Here is a 9,733-nt window from a genome sequence, read left to right as displayed (position 1 = left end):
GACAGTGGACGATACCACCGCGCCACGACAAGAGGGGTGTTTCTGCAGTAGGGCTCCCTCCGAAATCTGAGGACTTCACTGTCCCTCTTTGTTCTCCCCTCCAAGAGCCATACCATTATTGAGAGGGAACAGAGAGGGGAATGTACCAATACCCTTGGCAGGCGGAGGAGGAAACTGGACTGACTCGCTCTGTCTTGTTTACAATCCTATTTCTCACTCCTGATAGAATTTGAGTTTAGGAAGCTAAAGGGGGATTATCTTATCAAAACAAACTATTTGGTTAGAAAGGCCTTTCTCTCCCTAAAATTGTAAATGGTATATTCTAGTTCACTAGGTTTTTGCAGCGGAGAGCTTGAACCAACCACCTGGGGGCGTTCAGATTCTGAGGAGCTCCGGGACCTAAAGTCGTGAGGACTTCTGGTACCCGACCTGCACAAAAGTGTGCATTAAAATGAAATCACGCCAGACACAGTGGCACACCTGGAATCCCAGTTGTTCGGTGGGCTGAGGCAGGAAGATCACAAATTGGAGGCCAACCTCAGCAACCTCGCAAGACCTTGTCTCAAAATAAAAATTTAAAAAAGGGCCGTATGTATAGCTAAGCGGTAGAATGCTGCTGAGATCAATTCTCAGTATTGCAAAAAAGAAAGAAACAAAGCACACCTGACCCCGAGAATTAGGGAGGGCAGCGGATAAAGCTCTATTTTCAGTAATAACAGCAACTCTTCATTGTGTACACCTTACATCATCATATTTAATTCTCACAACAGACTGATGAAATATTTTCTTCAGGTTGCAGATAAAACGAAATTCACTTGCCCAACGACTTGCAGCTACTAAATAGCCAAGGTGAAGTTTAAAGTCAGGTAACTAACCATTGCTGTGGGTTTAATCAGACAGGACTAAGGACATTTTCCCAGAGGATATGACATCTGAGCCAAACCCTAGCTGTTGAGCATAAGTTGGCCTGGGTGAAGAAATGGGCAAAGGATCTGTCCAGACTAGTTGTAGAACAAGTAAGCATTGGAACATAAGTGTGGAGTATAGCCTCCAGAGAAGAGTAGTAGGAGATGATGTCAGAAAAGTAGGAGGCTAAATAGCTGAGGCCTTCCTTCTAAAGTACATTCAAGTTTGAACTTTATCTTCAAGGCAATGGGAATCACCCACCAGAGGACTTTAAAGGAGAAGAGTAAGATCAGATTTGTATTTTCTAGCTGCAGAATGAAGGATGCACAGAGAAGAGAGGTGCCTAAGAGCAGAGAGAAAAATTCCATGACAGATGCAATAATTCTGGTGGAAGATCATAGTGCCCTAGATTCAAATAGTAGCTGTGGAGAGAGAGGTAAGTGTAGAATATATCAGATATATTCAGGGGTGGACCCAGCAAGAGTTGGTAATCCTTTTGAGTGGGAGGGGCTAGTGCAGAGAGAGGAGTCTGGGGTGAATTCTGAATTTCCTACATACACAAGTGGTCAGATGGAGATGTCATCCATTATCATAGGAAACAAGAGAAACAGGTTGGGATGGAGGAGGAGAAGTAAATTCAGAATTCATGCCTTCAGGTCAGGAAAAAAAAAATGAAGTCACCTTATTATATCTGCAGTAATTGTGCCCTCATCTCTAGACAGAGAGGATCACAGAACCCTCTGGACAGGTCCAAACAAGCAAGGCTAAAAGAATAAAAAATATTTTTTAAAAATTATTTTATTATGCATTTATCTTGAGACAGGGTCTTGTTATGTTGTCCAAGCTGGCCTCAAACTCACGATCCTCCTGTCTCAGCCTTCCCAGGTGCTGGGATTACAGGTGTGCGCCACCATACCTGGCTAAGAATAAAAATTCTTTCATTAATAAAAGCCACTAGATTTTTTGGCATCTATATTAAGGAAGGAAACCCAGAAGAGATAAGAATATGCACTATTAGGAGAGAGTTGAGTAGTAGGGGGAGGAAGGAGATCATATTGATTCTATTTTTTTATCATTGTTTTTAAAGAAAGAAATGCAGAACGTGTTGCTCATCGTTTCTCCTTAAATTTGTATCCTGATCCATCCATTCATTCATTCTTCACTCAACTACCATTTCCTGGGGTCTTCTTGGAAAGCCTTGGAAATAAAAGTTCTTCCAGGAACTTCTCTTTCTTAATAGCGATGATACAAACCTGTGGCTCAGATCAACTGTTGAATGTGCTAGCGAAGCCAGATTTAAAGTTAGGTAGTCAGTGTAGTTAGGTAAATCGGGTCTAATATCGAGTAAGATCCAAAATGGAGGCCATGTTAAGAATGAATTCCGGAAAAGCAGAACAACTCTTGGAATGTTAATGAAGTCCGGGAAAAGCCCAAGGCCTTCCCACCTACATTCCATCACTGAAAGAACTATAAAAAGGGGAAACAATCGCACTTCCACGGATTCCACCTCTTGGGTCCCCTTCTTCCTCCGGGAGAAGTCTTTTCTGCTGTCCTTTAGTAAACTTCTAATTTCCACTCTGACCTTGCCTCAGCGTGCTTCTCTGGTGTTATACTTCAACATTGAGGAAGCAAGGACTCGTCACCGGTCTACAGCGGTAACTAGGCTTAGAGGAAGCAGAAGTTGTTCTAAAAACACAGGTGAAGGGAACCTCATCCCTGTAAAAGTGAGGGGATATCAAGGAAGGAAGCCTGTAGGAGGTACCTGCCACACTGAGCTTTGAATATTTATTTAGCAGGAGTACACCAGGAACAGTATGCTGTATTTGCTAAACAGCAAAGGGCCTGTATTTGCTATACTGGGTGAGTACAGCTTTGGGAATTACAAGTGATTCCCTCTGGCTGATCTGTGGAGTTGCAAGGATGGAGAGTTGTAATAAACAAGAGTGAAAGATGTAGGCAGAGCCACATTCTGAAGAGCCTCTTGTGCCTTATGGGGGAGTGTGGACATTAAGCTTAAAACAACGCATTTAAGAAGTTAATTGAAGGAGTAACATTTAGTTTAGTATATCCATTATCTCTTTTAATCTTCTGTACAGGCTTATGAAATAAAGACTGTTGTTATTCATGTTTTGTAGATGAGAACCCGAAAGCTCAGAAAGGTAAAATTCACAAATTAGAGACAGAAACAGAGTTCTTACCAGGCCCTTGAGTCAAGCTCAGTGATCTGTTCATAGTGTCCCAAACTTGAAACAGAGAACTCACCCCAGGTCTGCACTGCTTAGGAGCTTCTTTCCTAGGGTCTTTTTCTACACTGACTCAGATTGACTTGTGTATCCTGCCTTCGAGGCTTTTGCCTCACAGATGATACCCCTGGGAATAATTATCTGCAGCAAGGCTTTAATCTTAATCCAGTTATTCTTCATACCACCAGATCCTGCTCTCTGGACATCCTGACCCTAGGCTACATGTTAAGGGAAGAGAGCAGGTGTATTTCACACATCAGTTTTAGCAGATGTTTCTGGGAAGATCTTTTTTTTTTTTTCAAAATATTTATTTTTTTTAGTTTTAGGTGGACACAATATCTTTTTTTTTTTAATTTCAATATTTATTTTTCAGTTTTCGGCGGACACAACATCTTTGTTTGTATGTGGTGCTGAGGATTGAACCTGGGCTGCACGCATGCCAGGCGAGCGCGCTACCGCTTGAGCCACATCCCCAGCCCCCTGGACACAATATCTTTATTTCACATTTTTATGGTGCTGAGGATCGAACCCAATGACTCATGCATGCTAGGTGAGCACACTACCACTGAGCCACAACCCCAGACCCCTCTGGGAAGATCTTATTCCTGGATCTGTTTGCCCTGATCCATACCTCATATCCTCACATAAGAAGCTGCCCCTTTGCAAGTTGTATAATTTCAGTGTCAGAAATTCCCTCAGGCAGAGCTGGGCCTGTGGTTCAGTAGTAGAAGGCTTGTCTAGCATACTCCAGGCCTGATTCCATCCCCAGTAAAAACACACACACACACACACACACACACTCACTCACACAATAGTCACTTTCAGCCAATGGGAGATCTCGTGGGAAATTAGATGGGAGAAGAAAGAAAGAGGAAGAAAAGGAGAAGAGGGTTCTTTCTTCCCCTCCCCTTCCTCTTCGACCTCAGGGGATGCCCAGAGGTCAGTTTCCCTGGTTCCTGGGCTCCAGAACCACTTCCTCCTCTTGTTCCTCCAGCCTATGACTGGAAGAATCTTGTTGCTACTGATAATTTCTGAGTTGCCTCCTTCTCCTGTTGAGCTTCCCAACACTTCCACCACTGTCCTGCAGGCCTTGTAAGAACATTGTGAGGACAGTGGATTTACCTACAGTGAGTGAGAAAAGAAGCCATCAGAGGGAACAAAAAGGCCTGGCCTGTTTTACCAGGATTTCTCTGACTTCTGTTTTAAGAATGCAGTAAACTGGGGGCTGGGGTTGTGGCTCAGTGGTAGAGCATTTGCGTAGCATGTGTGAGGCACTGGGTTCAATTCTCAGCACTACATATAAATAAAGAAAATAAAGGTCCATTAAGAATACATATATATAAAGAATGTCATAAGCAAGTGTGGAAGTAGGGAAAGGTCATCGCTCAGACCAGAGTAAAACCCAGATTGCAGTGAAACCCTGTGGAACTCACAGTTGTACCACATAATTCAAGGCTTTCCTGTTTTGCCAACTTGTTCTGGCTGGGTACCATAATTCTTCTCTGAATCTCCAGTGGGTAGCACAATACCTGACAAGATAAGCATTTTTTTAAAGGAGGGAAAAAAACTTGCATTTAACAACTGAATAAGCAAATGACAACTACAGCAATAAAAAGAATATGCCGTGTCTCTCTGGCCTGTTTTTAAACTCCTCAAGCTTCAGGACTTATAGAGGGCTGGGGTTGTGGCTCAATGACAGAGCGCTTGCCTAGCATGTGTGAGGCACTGGGTTCAATTCTCAGCACCGCATATAAATGAATAAAATAAAGGTCCATTGACAACTAATATATATATAAAGACTTATCTAGGACTTTTCTGTGTCTCCCAAGGGGTACAAAGTAAGTGTTCCCTGAGCAAGTGTTTGTTGAAATACTGACAGTCACTTTGTGCCAAGTGCTGTAGGCAGTGTGTAGCCATTGTCACCACCTCACCCCTCCAGGAAGGTGTCCCTGGAGCTCTGTTCCTGTGGCCTTCCTCGAGAGCAGGCTTCCAGGATGATTTCCCTGACGTTCCAGCATTGCAGCTGGAGGCTCCTTGTAAATGAGTGGACTGCCCTGCCCTCCCGACTGTGGCAGGCGCTTCCTGTTTGGGGTGGAAAGGAACCAGACATTTTCCTGTTGGTAGGTCTTTTAAGCAAAGCACCAGATGCTGAGCAGGTCCTGGCCCAGCCTTTCAGGCCAGATGCCTGGTGGTTTAACAGCCTTTATGTGGAAGGGAAGTGGGCACAGCGCCAGATTGGCCAGGCTTTTATTGTGCTCCTTGCAAGTCCCCTGGGTCCTGGTGTGAGTAAAAAACAAACCAGAAGAGGCTGACGCCTTGCTAAACCGTGATGAGCATTAGGGGAAATGGGCTGCTTCGAGCCAGTGAGCATTGCCTAGGGAGAAGGTGCTTCTGCGACTGTGCTGGGGCTGGCTCTGGTGTGTCATCTGAATGCCAGCGTGCTCCAGCATGAACCTGTGCACCGAATATCCCAGTGTACACTTGTGTCTGCGCTCCACTATCCAATACTTCACAGGATTGAAGTTACTAATTGCCTAGCTTGCTCCCCATAGCATGGCAGGGTAGTACACAAAGACAAAAATTCTCTTTGTCCCATTTAAAAATGGCAGTAACTCAAGAGAGGTTAGTTAACTTGCAAAAGGCACAGTGTGAAAAAGTCAAGATTTAAAACCTGGTCTGTCCCGCTCCACATTTCTTGCTTTTCCCAGACCCACACGAGCACGTGTGTGTGTGTGTGTGTGTGTGTGTGTGTGTGTGTTTTCAGGAGAAGGCAGGCAGGTACACTTGTGAATGTGATCCAGACTGACCAGCTCACACCCGTGTCTGCTGGAGAGAAGACATCTGTCTTCCACAGGCAGAGGTGGCTGCCAGAAAGTCAGGGCTTCTGGAATTGCAATTCAGCCACAAATGTGAAGGCTTCAGCGAGTAATGGCCCAAATGATCCCACAAGATCCTCCTGCCTCTAACATTCTCAGGACTCTGGGGAAAGCCTCTCTTCGACTCTGACTAGCTCATCTCTTGTCCTCATTGTTCCTCTATTCTTCCCATTCTTGTGGTTTCCTCGGGTTGGTCTTCCCATGAGTGCCTTTCTCCAGAGCCCAGAATTCCTTCCAATAAAATCTACTTTGTTTTCTACACACTTCCTGGGAAGGAGGAAAGGGCAGAGACAAAGCTGATTGTTCCTCTTATTATCAAGAGAGAAACTGAGGCCTAGAGGTTTCTTGTCCAGGCTCATACATCCGGCCTGATTCAAGGGATCCAGCTGTGGCCTTGTGTCAGAGGAGGAGCAATGGCCCCGAGTGGCAACTGCCAACCACTCCTTTTGGCAGACAACATGCCTAGACCATGGCAAGAGTTCCTCAGAAGTCCTGTCCACTCTGGGAGGCGCTGAGGATCTGAGCCAAACCACGGTGCTGAAGGAGGAAGGGAGGGGAAAAGGCTCTTTGAAGAGGCATAGCCCAGCGGGCTTAGAAACCACTCAGCCAAGATGGGGTGGGAAGGGAGGTGAGAACTAGACCATTGGAAAACCCAGAGGTCTCTCTCTCTCTCTTAGACACTACTAGTTAATAGTTAGTGATTCTGTGGGTCTGGAATCTGAATTTCAGTACAGGAGGATGATGGGGATTGAGCCCAGGGCCTCTCATATGCTAAGCAAGAGCTCTACCACTGAGCCCCCAGCCCAACAATCTGAATTTTTAATAAGTGCTTCTAGGTGATTCATTTCAAGTGACCCAAAAATCACATTTGATAAACTGGACTTGGGGCAAGATAATATAATATTTAAGGGTCCAAGATCTGGAGTTATACCATCCAGGTTTGAATCCTGGCTCCTTTACTCACTTTGTGGACTCAGATAAAGGATATAATCTCTCTCTCTCTCTCTCTCATTTTATTTATTTATTTATTTATTTATTTATTTATTTATTTTTGTGGTGCTGGGGATCAAACCCAGGGCCTTGTGTATACAAAGCAAGCACTCTACCAACTGAGCTATATCCCCAGCCCCAAGGATATAATCTCTATGCCTCAGTTTCTTCATCTTTAAAGTAAGGCTATTTATAATAATAGTGGATTTCTCATAGGGAAGTTACAAAGATTCTATGACATGAGTTATGTGAAATACATAACACATACACAGCATATGTTAAATTTGCAACAAGTATTAAGCATTATTATTTGTTCTGATTCCTCATTCCCGTTCCTATCCCCATTCCCACTCCCACAAGAGGAAGAAATAATGATATTGGATCAATATAAGGGCTTGTCACTGCAGCATTGCTTTGGACAGGGTTCAACTTTTGAGCACATTTGAATATCCCTGCTTCAAAGCCATCTTCCTCCCACTACTCTCCAGATACCCTCACTGTGAAGGGAGTCTCTTTCCAATGAACTGACCTGCCTTTCTCATCTTCTTTCCTCCTTGGATCCCTTTCCAGTCCCCCAAGCCTGCACAAAGTTCGAAGTGATTTGGCTCACGTTGTGTCCTAGAAAGTAAAAACAGACCACAAGTCATTTGTGAGGGTTTGTGGGTTCCTAGGTTTTGAAGAAGATCACAGAATTTGGTGCTTGAGGATTAATAAATAATCTTCAAAAATGGAAGGAAACCAAAGCCTCCTGCTACCCAAACACTGTGTCTCCCTGGGAAATGGAGACATGAAAGGTATCGTTGAAGCCCAAGGCAAGCGTAGGGTGTGAGGTGGAGAGTGTTCTGCCTAAACTTTCGTATGCACTTCAAGTTGAATGGCACCTCAAGGAGACCACAAGCACAAGGAAAGTGGTAAAATGTCAGAATGTGAAAAAATGAACCAACCAAGGAGACAAAAGGGAAACAGAGGAAATCACTTCTCAAATGCAGCAGTGGAGCTAACAGGTAGGTGCAGAAAAAGGCAGGATCAGTTCCTGTCTCCTCTCAGATATTCAGCCCTTTAGAGAACCACATTTTCCCTCTTCTCTCTTTGCAGTAAACCAAAATGGAGAATCTCTGGGATGTCCAGCAAGAAGGGATAGAGAGATTCTGCCTAGAGAAATAATTGGCAAGCTCAGATTGAATTCTTGCTTGGCTCCCAGTGCTCTTTGCTTCTCAAAGCTCCCTGCCCCAAAGTAGGGCTTTCTGGCCTGTCAAAATCCATCCATTGGTCAAGGCCACCATGTCATACCTGTGACTTATATACACACACCCTAGAGTTGTCAGATCAAATAGAGGAGGCACAGTTAAACTTGAATTTCAGATTAATGAGAAATTTTTTAATACAAATAAGTTCCAAATATTGAACGCCATCCACTTGTATTAAACCACTATTTGTTATTAATGGGATACTCAGGTTTAACTTGGGATCCTATATTTTTATGTGCTAACTCTGGCAACTCTGTCCCACTCCCCTTCAGAATCTCTCCCAAGGACCATGGCAGGATTGTGTTTGAAACAGCTGCCTTGTCACAATCTGTTATGTCCTTAGCAGAGAACTTTCATTCTATTCTACCCAGCTAAACTGGAAGCTCTCTGAGGGCAAGATCCAAGCCTCCTCCACCATCCTAGAGATGCCCACCCAATAAGGGATGCTTCTTATATAGATATGCACAGATGCACCCTTAGCAAGGGGCAAAGAAATCCAGTCTCAACTCTTTGCTCCTGTGGGATCCCTGGCACTGGACTGTATGTAACATGGAAGGGCCACTTTTTCTCATTGGTTTGTCCAGAGAAGCTGGGAGGCTGTTTTCAATTACTGTCACCAAAGAAATGCCTGTTTCTAAGATGTCTACTCAAAGAACGTTTTTCCAATTTCTCCACCAAACTGGCATCTTTTCCTAAACATCACAAAAGGGTCCTACGGAGCCTCAGGGTTAGAACTCCGCATTACTTTCGTTTGGCACTTTATAGATTCCAGATTATTTTTGCATACACCAACTCATCTGATCCCACAAGGACCCCCAGAGGTCAATATCATTGTTTTATTTGCATTTTACAGATGAATGAACTGAAGATAAAAGAGAATCTGCTCTCAATTGAGAAGGTAGATAATGAAAAGTTTACTTTGGCCCTGTAAGAATTTAAGGAAGGCTTTCGTGGAAACTTTTTTCATTCCATTCTTATAATGACTGCCTGGGATATATAAGGAACTTTATACTCGTTTTCTCTTTTCATCTTCATGCAGTTCTGGGAATTGAATATTTTCTGCTCTTATTTTATTGATAAGTAACCTGGCACTTGAAGTAGTTAGATCCTTTGCCAAAGATCACACGATTGCATTTATTAAGTGTGTGTTGCATGATGCCAGGCACCGCGCGCGGTTATTAACAGGGTTTATTAGATCATGAATTCCTCCCCACAATCATGAGATATCTGTATTCTTATTATCCTTATATACTGATAAGAAAAGCGGGTGAGTGACTGGCCTAAGTCCACACATCCCGCAGGTGGTTGGTGCAGGATTCACACATCTACCAAAAAAAAAAAAAAATCAAAATCAAATCTGAAACTCAAACCCAATCCTGATTCAGTCTAGGAGTCTAGGGTTCCTTCTCCTACACTCCAGGGACTCACTCCCCATCTACCGAAATTATCAACTACCTTCAGGTAGGCCAGA

Source organism: Marmota marmota, unplaced genomic scaffold (genome assembly GCF_001458135.2).
Source record: "Marmota marmota marmota unplaced genomic scaffold, marMar, whole genome shotgun sequence".
Classification (NCBI taxonomy): domain Eukaryota; kingdom Metazoa; phylum Chordata; class Mammalia; order Rodentia; family Sciuridae; genus Marmota; species Marmota marmota.
Note: the sequence above shows the minus strand (reverse complement) of the source record.